Source organism: Fundulus heteroclitus, chromosome 21 (assembly GCF_011125445.2).
Source record: "Fundulus heteroclitus isolate FHET01 chromosome 21, MU-UCD_Fhet_4.1, whole genome shotgun sequence".
Taxonomy (NCBI): Eukaryota; Metazoa; Chordata; class Actinopteri; order Cyprinodontiformes; family Fundulidae; genus Fundulus; species Fundulus heteroclitus.
The window spans coordinates 22,512,993-22,527,786 of record NC_046381.1 but is presented as its reverse complement, the minus strand read 5'-3'; the positions used below and the strand labels follow the sequence as shown (position 1 = coordinate 22,527,786).

Sequence of the window (14,794 nt, the reverse complement as noted above, 5' to 3'; positions counted from 1 at the left end):
AGTAAAATGGTTGCCTGAAAATCCTTTGAGCAGCTGAGAGATCAATTTTAGCTTTCCTTTTCAGATTTCTTTCGATATCTATAGCTAAGGAGTTTTTTGATAAAGTGAAAGTCTTAGATCCCTCACAAATTCAGCAACTGTTTTTAAAAATACAACAGGGCAATAGACTCCTGAACACTTTAAGCCTTTTTTAAAAGGCATTATCAAATTTACATATTAACAACACCCTAAACATTAAAGCAAGGTGGGAGGTTGAGATTGGTGCTCAAATAACTGACAAGGTGTGGGAAAACATCTCCATCACACTTAGTTACTAATTCCGGTCTGTGGAGAGAGTTGAAATATAAAATAATCCTAAAAATTTTTAGGACACCTGAAATTACAGCTAAAATGAATCCTGCAAATCCTGAAACCTGTTGGCGAAACTGCGTCACTTTCCTGGAAATTCATATCCACATATTTTGGACATGTACAAAGATTAATCTTTTTTGGAGTGATATTTTTACTAAACCACAGTTTGCCATTTTAGGGACAGTTCCTGGTGGTTTTGGAGTAAATAGGAGAAAACCTGTTTGGTCACCCCAGGTTCTTTTATCTGATAATGTGGTGTTTATATTGTAGACTTCTTTAGTAATAAAAAGACTCTTGAAACTTTAACCATCCATCCATCCATTTTCTGACCTGCTTAATCCCTCATGGGGTCGCGGGGGTTGCTGGTGCCCATCTCCAACCATAACTATATTTTCCCATGTTTAATCTAAAAGGCAGAAGGATGTTTACAGCTTCAGTACTGGGCCCTCACAACAACCCAACACAACAGAAGCCAGAGCGCCCCGTTTATTCTCTCACACAGACATTAAATAGGACCCATTGTGTACACCCACTCTGGGGCACACACAGTATGATATCAGTGTTCTGTTCATCACATTGGTTGGGAAGATTATGCTGTAATGCAGACGTGTCCTTGCTGACACATCTTCCCCTAAACAGTCATTCTTTCCAATCCAAGTATGTAAGACTCTGTGCCTCCAGAGTCCGTTTATGTGTAATTTCTATGGCGACCAATTTTGCAGTCCAGTCTCTGTAATCTCATAATCTCCAACAATTCCCCCTGTTGATGTGCCCAAAAAGCACATCAACACATAACAAAATATTTCAAATGTCCGTTTGCCACACCCCATTGGTGTGCAGCACAATGAAAGCAATTCCAAAAAATGGGCTGGACAAACATCAAAAGAAACATTTAACACCAATCAGCATGAATAATTAATAATTCAGCATATATCACTCAAGACCAAAGTCCCAGCATTTATCTACAATTTAGGGTTCAATTAATTGAGTGAGGCCTGCTTTAGGTTCCTATGTGCACATTATTTTAATTTTACATTAGACTAGGGAGGCTAAGTATGTTCAGTTACCAAGGTCGAATCCGTCTACTTTACCCCCACCCCAAAAAGACCTGCTACTTGACCCTCCACTCTCCACTCCCATGGATAAACATCCATCAATTTCATACCTTACAAATCCAGGAGTAACAGCAGGGGACATCATAGGGCAGGCAGGGCCTTTCCCACCAGAAAATGCCATCCCCTCTAAGAGATGGTAAAAACTGATGAGACCCCAGGAAAATCCCGCTCTTGGCCAATCTTAGCAATAACACCCCATATTGAATCTGAAAATAATCATTACCAAGTATTTTAAGGATCTTAGTTGCCAATGAGGGGTCCATTCTTTGTACGTTGCTTAAAACATCAGAGATCAAATGAGACATCCATGATGATTTCATCATGATACGGCTGATTAGGTTCTTCGAACACACCTGTTGTTTATGATTAGTATGGCTGGATTGAGTTATCTGACATAACTGCGTGTTCATGCGTCACTTTAAAAGGGGAAATGTATCGATAGTAGAAACAATGATCAGCAGCGCTGCTATTGGCTGTTCAGCATGGCCAAAGAATGCCCACAGTTTTTCTCCTAAGCAGAACACAAGCTTTTAATGGAAGGCTATGCCGAATTTGGGTCATTAATTAAAACGACAGGGAACACCTCAAAGTCTGCTAATGCCAGGAGAGAGGGCTGGCAAAAAGTAGCAGACAAATTAATGCGTAATGGTAGATGTTTCTATAATTTTCTACAGTATGTATTTTTGTATTTAATAATTTCATATTTACAGTGTTCTTTTACATCAGAGCCTCCACGGGACCAAATACAACATGGGGACGAGTAAAAGTGAAATACAAGAATATTCTACAAAATGGTAGCCTTTAATTATTTTACTTTATTTTAAAAAGCTACTTGTTATGTCAAGAGTTCCAAATTTTGTTGTCATTCCTTAGACACTGGAAGTAAAGGATTTTTGCAAACTAGGAATTTTAACAAAAAATTATTTATCTAAAACAAATGAAGTTCTTCCTTTTCCAAGTCGTGTAAACTGTGTATCAGTTTACATGGTAAAAGTGTATTGCTGCGTGTCTAGATAATTCATCCATAGTTTTTTCTAATACAGTATACGGCTTGACAGGAAGCAAGCATTCAAAGCAAAACTAAATTTCACAATAAAATGGCCTGTACGAAGAACGGACCCCAGATCCTGGTTCTTCCTATATCAAAGCTAAAAGATTGCATGAACTGTAGGTCTTAGTGTGTGTGTCCGAAGCAGGCAGTTTCCATTATTTATTATAAAACCCTAATGCAACATCACAGTATAAATGTCATAACACATAAAATCAAACAGAATCATGTAAGTCAGTGGAATAGGGCAGTTGAAAAACACAGTAATATAACATGAAAATAATCTATATGTCAAGAACGCAACGTAAAGAAAGCCTTCAGGCCGTTCAGAGCACATGGCAGACATGAATCTAATTGCGCAAAAGTGGTTGGCTCAGGGTTCTCAGGCATCTCTCCTGGTTAAGAAATCATAGTTCTCTGGCTTCTTCTTTCCCAGTTTTCATCAGTCCTCTTCTTGTTCCTCCACTTGTAGGATATGATTCAGCTGGATGGCAATGCTTGTTTAGTTCTTGCTCAGGCAATGAGATGGCTGGCAGACACAAGGCTTTGTTTTCTGTTTGAAAACAGAAACAAAGTGTAATTAGTGTTCTTATCAAGCTCCCATTCATGTGTCATTTATTCAAAACGTTCAAAGCGCTTTCACATCCAAGATATTCCTCTCTGCTTAAAATCCTGCACTGTAATTATTACAGTCTGCATGATCTATATTAAAGGTATACTATGCAACCGGGGTTGATTTTTCAGCGAGGCTCCCCTCAGAGGGTGAAAGTAAAAGTGCACTGTCATAAAGATGCTCAGCTGTTCTGGTTTCTCCGTCAAGCCAGGCGCGGTTGTTTTGTACTTAGCAGACAGGCGAACACAACGAAAAGTCGAAAAAACGGCAGTACAAACAATGACTAACACAGTGAAAGTATGAACATCAGGGTTTTACCGCAGCGCTATCTTGGCGAGGCAGCTGCCTCGCCAAACTCACGCTACCGCCTCGCCAAACTCACGCTACCGCCTCGCCAACATTCAAAAAAAAAAAAAACATTAATAATAATAATAATAATAATAAACTCGATATGCTTGCATGTTTATTTGACATTAACACGCGGTTCTTTGTTGTTGCTTTCGCGCGTGCATATAGTGAATGGCAGGGCAAAAACATATGGAGTTCTCGGCCGTAAAGCAAGACCGACTCTCGCGGTCTTACACGAGACTTCTGAGCCTGTGGGTGCGGGCCGAGGGCTCTTGCAATTGCAAGTACGGTATTTCCCCCACAGACCACCAGGACGGCCGAGAAAACCTTTGTTCAACCTGAAATGACTCATTTAATCATCCAAAACGGTATGGAACACATTAATTAACTGAAAAATGTTGCATAGTATGCCTTTAAAGGAGTAATCTTAAAGTTAAAATGTATCTGCAGCAGTTTTTCTCCATAATTCCTGTCAGAATTCATCCAATGTGTGTCTTACCATTAAATGTCTGACAGTTGAAAGTTCTCTGCAACATAATGTTATTATATTACTCCTTTCTTGGCTGTGTCTACTCTCTACTGTGTCATGGTTCACCTTCTCATTTAACACACAGTCAGTCTCAACAAAGAATTATATTAAAACCTTTTCGGAAACTCCTTGCTGAATCAGCTCTACTGTTTGGGTTTTTTAAAACCCAAACAGTAAAGCCTTAAGTTTGTAAGCGATGCATTGCTATGTAGATTTCCAGAACTTCATTGTATTTTTATCAGAAGCATTCCTACATATCTTTGTCTTAATTTGAAAAGCTGCTGCAGCCTGGTATAGCCTTCTGGTTCTTTATTTCACCATTCAACATTCTCAGTAAAGACTTTAAACGTGGCTCTGTGTGTGGCTGAATTTGGGTTCAGATCCTAAAAACCTGACACCCCTATTGAATGGTTTTGAAACAAACCTCTAAACTGAAATATCATCCTGTGAACAGTAACCCATTGTTTCTCTTTAAAAACATATCCCCCTGTTCATTTAACTGCTCCATACAGCTCTAGATAAAAATAATATGAGCTGTGTGAACACATCACCTGTGACAAGTTCATAACAGTTTTAAACCACAGCAGATTGTCCTGGGCGTCTCCACACCCCCTGTGTGTGAAATGTCTCTCCACATCATCACCTTGGAGCAAAACTATATCCATGCCTTCTCATAATCTGCCTTCTCAAATCATGAAGCATCGTTATGAGCCCAGGATTTCACCTCAACTCCTGTTAAGTGTCCTACTTTAGACGCCGTTTACCCCAAGATGCATGCTGCTAAATCACCATATTTAAATGTTCTTCCCTCTAGAATCCAAGACTGTGTTCTAAGCATGTTCTCAGAACGCCAACCTGTCCAGGTCACGTTCATGACCCAGTGGTTTTGAAATCCATCACCTGTAAAGCAAAGCAGTCATGTATAGTCTTGTTCAAGAAGTTCTTTGCATAGCAGGAGTTCCAATGTTGGGTGCCATTGCAGCTTTATGTTCATCAGTCAACCCTTATTCATTGACATCATCTTCAAGCTGTTACTCTTTTATTATCACCATGTGCCTAGGAGTCGCTCTACTATCCTGTCCGGATCCAAAATGTCTAACTAATCTAATTGGCCATAATTTCCTTTCATTGATGTAGGTAAGAGGAAAATCTTTCAATTATCCTAGCCTAAAAGACCCCTAGGCAATTTTACTGACCACTGCACTTAAGTGTATTATTATTAAATGGCTGAGTCCAGATCCACCAACTTACTAAGAAAGTGAGAGAAATATATCAGATGAAGATAATTTACTTCTTAATACTACAGAGAGAGCTTTTCATGGAGAGAGAGAGTCAAATGGTGACTTATTTCAACAATGCACAGTATAGCCTTATTTTTACTATGTTTTTCTTTATTTTATTTGTATTAATTGTTTTCTAAATTATTTATATTGTCTATATTGTTTACTATCACATGTACTTGTACAGCAGCAAATGTCTGAGAGCTGACTACTTTGCATTTCTAATGTACAAATTGTAACATTTGTTAAACTCAATAAAAACAAAGTTCTAAAAGAAATGTAGAAAAGGCGGAATAATAAACATGAGCCCCGAAACCTATCAGTGGAGAAAGTGCGGGAAGCAGAGAGAGCTATCGTTTGTTTTGAATAACAACGCTACTTCCACAGTGAATTTACCTACCTGGAACATGGCAAATGTCTCAGCTCAAGAAGCATCATACACAAGCTGGATCCAGCTCTTGATAATGCCATCTTGAGAGGAGGAGGTAGAATAAACAAGAGTGCAATTAACTGGAAAACCTAATTATTCTCCCTAAGAATGTGGACATATCTAGCCTCATCCTGCAACAGATTCATCAAGTTGGACACTCAGCAAGAACCCATAGTCTTTCCAGACTAAGGCAAAGGTTATTGCTCCCCAACACAAACTCCTCAACCAGGAAAATTATTTGTAACAATGTAATTTGCATGTAAATGCAGGCCAACAGAAAACAGAAAAAACAGAAAATGGTGGATCTTCCCAAAGACCATTTGTATCCAGACTTGCCTCAGCTTAGTCAAATTGACATTGATTACTATGGTACCATTGAAGTAAAAATGGGATATTTTCACCTGTCTGGTTAGTCAAGCTGTCCACCTGGATATGGCAAGTTTCCTAACTACAGACTCCATAAATTCTATATGCAGAGTCATCTGCCGAAGAGGATTTGTTCCAAGCATCAGGACGCACTGTGGAACAAATTTTGTGGGAGTACAAAAAGAACTACATGAAGCTTTCAGCGAACTAGATCATCAGAAGATTCAAAGCATTCCTTTTAATAGAGGGAATAAAATGGATTTTTAACCCTCCTTTTTGGGCTCATTATGGTGGAGTCTGGGAAAGACTAATCTGACTGGTCAAAAAGATTCTCTGTACTAAAACAGCAAACGTTGGAACATGAAACTTTATCTACAGCGCTGTGTGAGGCACAAGTCATCCTGAATGATAGACCAATAGTTACTGTCAAATTACCCCATTGATTTAGAATCACTAACCCCTAACCATTTACCTCAGCTGAAGGCAAGAGCAACTATACCACCTGGAGTCTTTGAGCAAAAGGGAACTGTATTCCAGAAGATGATGGAGACAAGCATATTCTCTTGCAGATCTCTTTTGGAGACATTGAACAGAAGAGAATCTAGCACTCATGCAAGAAAGAAGCAAATTGAACAGCATGAAAAGGCCTTGAGACTTGTTTATTATTGTGGATGACTGACCTCCAAGGAGTGCATTGATTATGGATATTCATATAAAGACATTTTCAGATACCAAATGCTTTGCAAGAAATGTTTTTGTTAAAAATAAAAACAGAGACAGATGATGAATGGGTATGGTGAGATTGGAATGACAAAGTGACACTGGAATGACACTGTGAGACTGGAACCCATCACAAGTTATCCGGAGAGGAAAACCAAGGAGAGAGAGAAAGAAAAATCTATCTCTTCCAGATCCCCCTCACCACTCTGGATCAACTTGAACACTACTTGGAGATGCCTTTTTACATCTTATGCGCTATAAGTCCTCCACAGAAACAAGCATGGTGGGACTGGTCCACCGAGAAAGACAAGGGGGTGGCCACTACGACTATTGAGGTCAGTGTACTCGAGTCCATAAACAACAATTCCAAAAAAAAGTAAAAAACAAAGCAACTGGACTTAGTTATGTGGATGACACTTTTGTCAAAATCCAGCTAAAACAAGTGGAAGCGTTCACAAGACACATCAACTCGGTGGACAACAACATCAAGTTTACTCGAGAGGATGCCAATGACAACAAGCTACCTTTTCTCGACTGTTTGGTGAATTTGGAAGGAGATGGAAACCTCAACATTGAAGTGTATAGGAAACCCACCCACACAGACCAATATCTTCTTTTTGACTCACACCACCCACTGGAGCACAAACTTTCTGTCATCAGAACCTTACAACACCGGGCCGAGCATGTCCCGACTAAAACAGAAGGGAAGCACAAGGAACAGAAACACATCAAAGATGCCCTCCAAACCTGTGGGTACCCTAACTGGGCTTTTGTCAAATCAGCAAGAAAATCCAAAAGACCCGCTGCAGAACATAATGGTGAGAAGAATAAACGCAAAAACATCGTCATCCCATATGTTGCTGGAGTCTCTGAAAAACTCAAGAGGATTTTCTCCAAACACAAAATCCCAGTACATTTTAAACCAAACAGGACCCTCAGACAGAGGCTGGTGCATCCCAAGGACAAAACCCCCAAACCTAAGATGAGCGGAGTGGTGTATGCAGTTCAGTGCAGTGAGGAATGTTCTGATCTTTATATTGGAGAAACCAAACAACCTCTCCACAGACGCATGGCTCAACACAGGAGAGCTACCTCCTCAGGTCAAGACTCTGCTGTCCACCTACACCTAAAGGACAAAGGACACTCTTTTGAGGACCAAAATGTTCACATTTTGGACAAAGAAGACAGATGGTATGAAAGGGGTGTGAAGGAAGCCATCTACGTCAAGAGAGAAAGACCAACCTTAAACAGAGGAGGAGGCCTTAGGTTCCAACTCTCAAAAACTTACAACACAGCTATAGGATTAATTCCAGCCAATCGTCAACTTAACTCTCACCCTCTTTCAGGTGATCAAAACATTGTTCCTTTAAGCCAAGCCAATAACAACTCTAACGACTCCTCGTTACAGAGGAGTGGACCAGTTTCGGTCCATTCTGCTGGCTTAATGGCTTTAACGACCGCCCATTACTAAGGGGTGGACCTGTTTCGATTGAATTTGCATGTTATCTAAGCCATTACAGGCCTTTGTTTGGTAATGGTATAAAGCTTGTTACTCATCATTACTCCAGACTTTTTGAATTGAGAAAGCTTCTGGGAGAGGAAGCGAAACGTCTTCAACTGCGGAAATAAGTCCAGTTGCTTTGTTTTTTACGTTTTTTACTTTTTTTTTGGAATGACCATGACCTGGATGACTGAGAATCTTCACCAGCATAAACAACAAACTACCCATTCATGAAATACTATGCTCTAAAATCAAAGAACTTAAAGTTAGCCTCGAATTCAGCCATTCAAAGCTTGAAACGGAACAAAATTAAAATAAAGAACTCAAACACGCTGTGAACACTCTTACCTCCCAAGCTGAAATCATCTCAAATAAAAATAAAACAATGAAAGCCATAGCATACGCGATTATTTAATATTTACTGGAATACCAGAAAGGAATTAACAGGAACTTCTTATGGGATTAATGGGGTAATTAGAACTGGCCTGCCAGTATATTGCTGGCAAAACCATAATAGGAGTCCCATAATGCACTGCTCGTGCTTTGGGCATGCATGAGAACACAGACACTTCTGATAGCGCCCAGCTGTCAATTTTTGTCCGTGGAGTGTACTCAGCCCTGTGTGTAACAGAGGTGCTTTTGGGATTACAATCAATGTCTGGCACAACTACAGGGAAAGATATCATTAAAGAGGTTTCCAGATGTGTAAATTAAATGTGACCGCCTTAGGATAAACCTGTCGGACTGACAGTTGGAGCGCTTGCTATGTGTGGTAATAAGACTGGATTGGTGGGAAAGATCCAGAAGAAGAATCAGGAGGAAAACGTCATGGGGGCGCTAACAGCTTATCACTGCATCTTACAACAGGAATCAATATGTGGGAAAGCCTTGAAATTGGAACATATGAGGGGCACTGTAATGCCAGTAGTTAATTTCAACCGAGCCAAGGGTTTAAATCAAAAAAAGATGGATTGATTTGCATGAGGAAATCTGTGAGTTCATCGAAAGAAAAGGGAAAGACACAACAGAGCTAGGAGATAAAAAGATTTCTGTGTGAAGTGGCATTTCTGTGCGACATCATGGGCCATTTTATTGTGCTCAACATGTAGCTTCGGGGCGGGGCTGTGTCATCACTGACATAAGCTACAGTGAGAGCGTTTAGAACCAAGCTGTTCCTGTGGGAGACGCAGATGCGTCAGGAAAACCTGAGTCCACAGAAGGAAGTTGAGCTTCAACACATTTTCAGTTTCAATTACAGTTAAGTTTTTTACATTTATATTTTCCTGCTCCTACAGGATATTTGATTTTTCTTTGAATGAAATAATTTTTGTATGTTTTTAGCTGTAGAAAAATATGCTCACTTGAATTTACTCTGAAAAAGTGACATTTGTTTCCATTGTCTTTGGAAACAAATGTTACTCATTTTAGGTATTAGCTGGTATTTGAAAGCCATGATTGTTGACGATATTTTAGACACCACACTCATATTTTTAGGTTTTGAAATACTAGGCCAAGTTTCTGATTCTTTATTACTGTATAGCAGTCCTAGACTAAACATCACAGAGTAGCAAACTGAGCTTTAGTAAGTTGTCAGTTTTACATTGTTCTCTTGTTACTACAGAATATTTGCTTTTCTTTAAAGGACATAACACTTTGCATGTTATTGCCAGTAGAAAAAATATGTGCAAGTATTTAGAAACAACTGTTACACATTTTAGTCAGTTTTGACCTGTTAGTAATTAAAAGCAGTGATTGAGGATCTTTCAGACATTAATGATACACATGCTTTAATACTTTACAGGTTTTGAGATGATAGACCAAGTTTCTAAGTCTTTGTTACTGTACATCAACCTCTTGTTGCAATATAGACTTTGTTAGTTCCTTGCTCTGTATGCACAATCAAGTCATTTCAATATGTTTTCAATAAAGATTGAAACAGTCTGGCCCTCGACTTGTTCCATCTTTGAAATTTTGGCACCCTGAGTTTCACACCCCTGTCTTAAGGGGTTCGTTCTTGAATGTCGACTACTATGTCGATGCTTCTTCTCTTTGCTGGCCTACTCCTTAAACGCATCGCCTCTTCTGAAGGCTTTACTGCCATTTTTAAATCCTCCGATCCCCTCCTCGCCAAAGACCTGTCTATTGGCGAGTTTCAGGCTGCCTTTAAAATTTTTAGAGATGTCATCTGTTCAATTTATTCTGAGCGCAGAATTTAGCTCGATGTTTATATGTTCCATTATTTCTGACCTCCATGTTAAGTATGGCTGCTCCCTTTTCTGTCACCACCATAAATCCTTTGCCTCCAAGGCTGTGTCCACCCTCACTCAATCTGGTGTCTGTTTGTACTGCTCCATTCTCGACACTGAAATCCTGATTATGCTCAGTCAAGCCACTTCCTGTTCTTCCTGTGGCGCTGTCGGCCATCAGAGAACCCACTGTCCCTTTCTTCCTTTCTCCTCCAGTCTTCCAGCCCAACAAGCCCCTTTCCTACCAGCTCCCTCTGCTTGTCCCTCTGTAGGTACCATCAATGGCCCAGAACCAGATTTCCTGTTACATTTTCACCCCTGTTATTATTGTTGAATTGACTTTTCTTCTTCATCACCTGGATCGAACAGCGCTCTCTCTGGGATTTCTTTTTATAGGCACACCTCCCTCCCCTACTCCTACACTCACATACACTAACCTTCAGTCTGCATTTCACAAACCAGAAGTAGTCACTCAGCTATTCTAGAGGGATGTTTCTAGGGGTTATATGATCGGTCCTCTTAAGTCCCCCCTTCTCTTCTTTCCACAATAGCCCTCTGGGTGTTGCCATTCACAAGTACTCCAGAAAAAAAAAGACTCATCGTCAATCTCCTGGCCCCTCACACTGGCCCTCTCCCGATATTAATTCCTTTTTTCTTAAATCTCCCATGTCCCTTTTCTACGCTTCAGTGGATTACTTATCAAAACATCAGGGCGAGGTGGTTGGCTCACTAAAACCGGCATCAATGACACTTTCAAAATCATGCCGCTTCATCCCTCCCAGAGGCACCACCTAGCAGTGTTGTAGTACTCGAGTCCGAGACTCGAAGTCGAGTCCGAGTCATTAGCTAAATTTAGAGACTCGTGACTTGACTTGGACTTGAGCACTGATGACTCGAACTTGGACTCGGACTCCCACATTCAGATCATTCTGACTCGGAAATTGAGAAAAAGACTCAACTTTTTTTATATCATTAGGCTATAATTTTAATGTCATTAGAATATTATTTGGTGTATGATTTTAATATCTAAATGGCGTACCGCGCACGTGACGTCACCATCTCATGAGCAACGCCCCTTGCCGCTAAGGTTGGGCAAACAGTGTGAGAGCGCACGTAGCAACCAGCCATTACACATGCAGCAGATACAATGATATGACCGACTTTTCCGCTGTTAAACTTTCACAAGAGGATGTCCAGGCGCCCATTTTACTGGTAGAACTATGGAACAACATACCAACGTTCAGCTCAAACGATGGCTTGAGTGTCGAGGGCTTAGAAAGCCTGGAAGCCGGGCCGAGTTGATAGAAAGGTAAGTCAATGTTTTTTCTCCTGCCCGGCGTTCATGGCGTCATCAGCCGTTTTTTTTCTGTTTGTAGTCACCGTCCAGGAATCGGACTAAATTGTTCGGCCCGCAGAACAATTTAGTCCGGTCCGGTGGCCAAATGCATTATCATTATCCAACGGCTGTATCTCCTCACTGCATCGACCAGTCTGCACCAGATTTTTTGTGAGTCATTGGGGAACGCTGCCGAACCCGTTTGTGGGAATTGCCCACAAACGTGGACGGGCGAGGAAAATGCGTGACAGCATCTGCGGTGGCGGGCGGCCGGCGGTGCGCGAACCCCGCCGGCCGGCCGGAGCCGCGGTGGTGGCCAATAGGCCGGAGCGCGCTTGGCTGCGAAGGCCGATCGACGCCACTTGCGGCTTTAACATCCTTCATATGCAGGGTTTCCCGCAGTGCTATCTTTCCGCCAGCGCTGTCTCGCCAAACTAACTCATGCTTGCATGTTTATGTGATGTTAACATGCGTTTTTTTGTTGTTGCTTTCGCGCGTGTGTGAATGGCAGGGAAAAAACACATGGATACCCCCCGCGCAAAACTTGTCTCCCTCCCCCCCCCGCTCCGCGAGTCGGTCCACGCAAAATGTGCAATGGAATGTTACTGCTTCATGTCATACATCACACGTCACGGCATGTTCCTACAACAAACTTGGATCAATAGTGACTCGACTCGGACTTGACTCGGATGAGTAGTGGACTTGACTCGGACTCGACTCGGATTTTTTTTTAATGACTTGGACTTGACTCGGACTTGAACACTGGAGACTCGAACCTGGACTCGGACTCGAGGCATAGTGACTTGACTACAACACTGCCACCTAGGCATCAGGCAAGATCTCAGTTTTAGTTTTTCCATCATTTTTATTATTATTTATTAAGCCTTCCTCAGATTTAATAATTTATCACCTAGGCTTGACCTGTATCCTCACTTTTCATCCCTCTCCATCACCTTCTCATTTATTGCAATTCATTCTGCACCTAGACTGCAGATCGAATGCTCGCTCCCTCTCTATACCTTGAAAGGCTCAGTCCAATTAACACCCCCTCTACACTTTGTCAGGCTCAGTATAATCAACACCCTCTTTACACCTTGTCAGGCTCTGTCTAACCTACACCCTCCCTATGCCTTGTCGGGCTCAGTCTAATCAACACCATCTCTGCTTTGTCAGGCTCAGTCTAATCAACACCCTCTCTATGCCTTGTCAGGCACAGCCAATCCACCCTCTTTACACCTTGTCAGGCACGACCTAGTCCTCACTTTCCAAGCCTCAACAAGCTCCCTCATTTCTTCTATGCCTTATCAGGCACATATAACTGCATAATCAGGTCATATGTCTCATCCTCTGCTGAATCAGGTCCATAGCACATTCCCTATGCCAATGCAGTTTCATACCACTCTCGCTCCGCCTTATCAGGTGCATATCACTCTTTCTCAACAACTATTCAGGCCCTCAGCAACCCTTTTCACGAAGGCATGCTCTGTAAAGTGTAAAGTTTGGTGGAGGGGATTATGGTGTAGGGTTGTTTTTCAGGAGCTGGGCTTAACCCCTTAGTTCCAATGAACAGAACTCTGAATGCTCCAGCATACCAAGACATTTTGGACAACTCCATGCTTCCAGTTTTATGTGAACAGTTTGGAGATGGCCCCTTCCTCTTCCAACATGACTGTGCACCAGTGCACAAAGCAAGGTCCATAAAGACATGGATGGCAAAGTATGGTGTGGCTGAACTTGACTTGCCTGCACAGAGTCCTGACCTCAACCTGATAGAACACCTTTTTCGGATGAATTAGAGCAGAGACTGAGCCAGGCCTTCTCGTCCAACATAAGTATGTGACCTCACAAAAGCTCTTCTGGACGAATTGTCAAAAATTCCCATAAACACACTCCTAAACCTTGTGGTCAATCTTCCCAGAAGATTTGAAGCTGTTCTAGCTGCAAAGGGTGGGCTGACGTCATATTGAACCCCTATTAATTAGGAGTGGTATGTCAGGGCAGGTGAGAGAATACTTTTGGCAATATAGTGTATCATTTGAAGTTGTGGGCTCCAATCTGTTTGAGTTTGAGGGCAAGCAGCAGTTAAATATTGGTGGAAATATATAGAGGTGGAACTGTTAAACGATTAGTGCAGCTGCACCTCTATTGAGTCCCTGAAATCTCAGTTTAGTAGGCATGGCATTCCTTCTATTCTTTGGACAGATAATGGACCAAAGTATACATCTGAAGAGTTAAAAGAGTTCTGTCAAAGCTACAGCATTCTGCACAAAATGTCTTCACCTCACACACTACACTAATGGGGAAGCTGAGAGGGCTGTTCAAACATTAAAGAGACTTTGGAGCAAAGCAACTGATAAACAATTAGCCCTACCGGACTACGGGACAACACCCCTTGAGTCAGTTGGCCATTCACCTGCCCAACTACTCATGGATAAGAGACCCTACAATAAACTGCCAACCGCTCATGCTCTACTTAAATTGATGACTTATGACCCTTTCAAAGTCAAGTACCAACTGGACAAGACTAAAGACATCCAAAGGTTTTACTACGACAAAAGAAGTGAGGATAGCACTGTATCCTGGCAATCAGAGATAAACACCTGGAGTCATCTCAGCAGCACAGTTCCCTGAGGTCTTACATTGTCAACAGTAAAGCGAAGCAGTTTTGTTTCAATGTGCAACATCTTTGCAATGTTGATGAAATTGCCATTAAGTCCTGAAACATTTTATCTGAAGATGAGTCCTGGAGTGAACCTGCAAGTTCTCAGGAAGACTTCCTCAGGTTGTTATGTGTAGGTGTGATTGCATTTGTGTTTTATTACTGAGAAAGGGGTTGTATTTTATTGTTGAAAATGTGTATGTTTGTATGTCCCTAATTGCTATCCCTATCTGACCCCAGTTGGGGAGCATA

General features: G+C 41.4%; 1 protein-coding gene across 1 annotated transcript in view; it reads left to right on the top strand.

Moving 5' to 3' along the window:
- Nucleotides 1-14,794, top strand: part of cubn (cubilin (intrinsic factor-cobalamin receptor)) — a 350,345-nt gene that overhangs the window by 90,586 nt on the left and 244,965 nt on the right. The window lies entirely within an intron of this gene.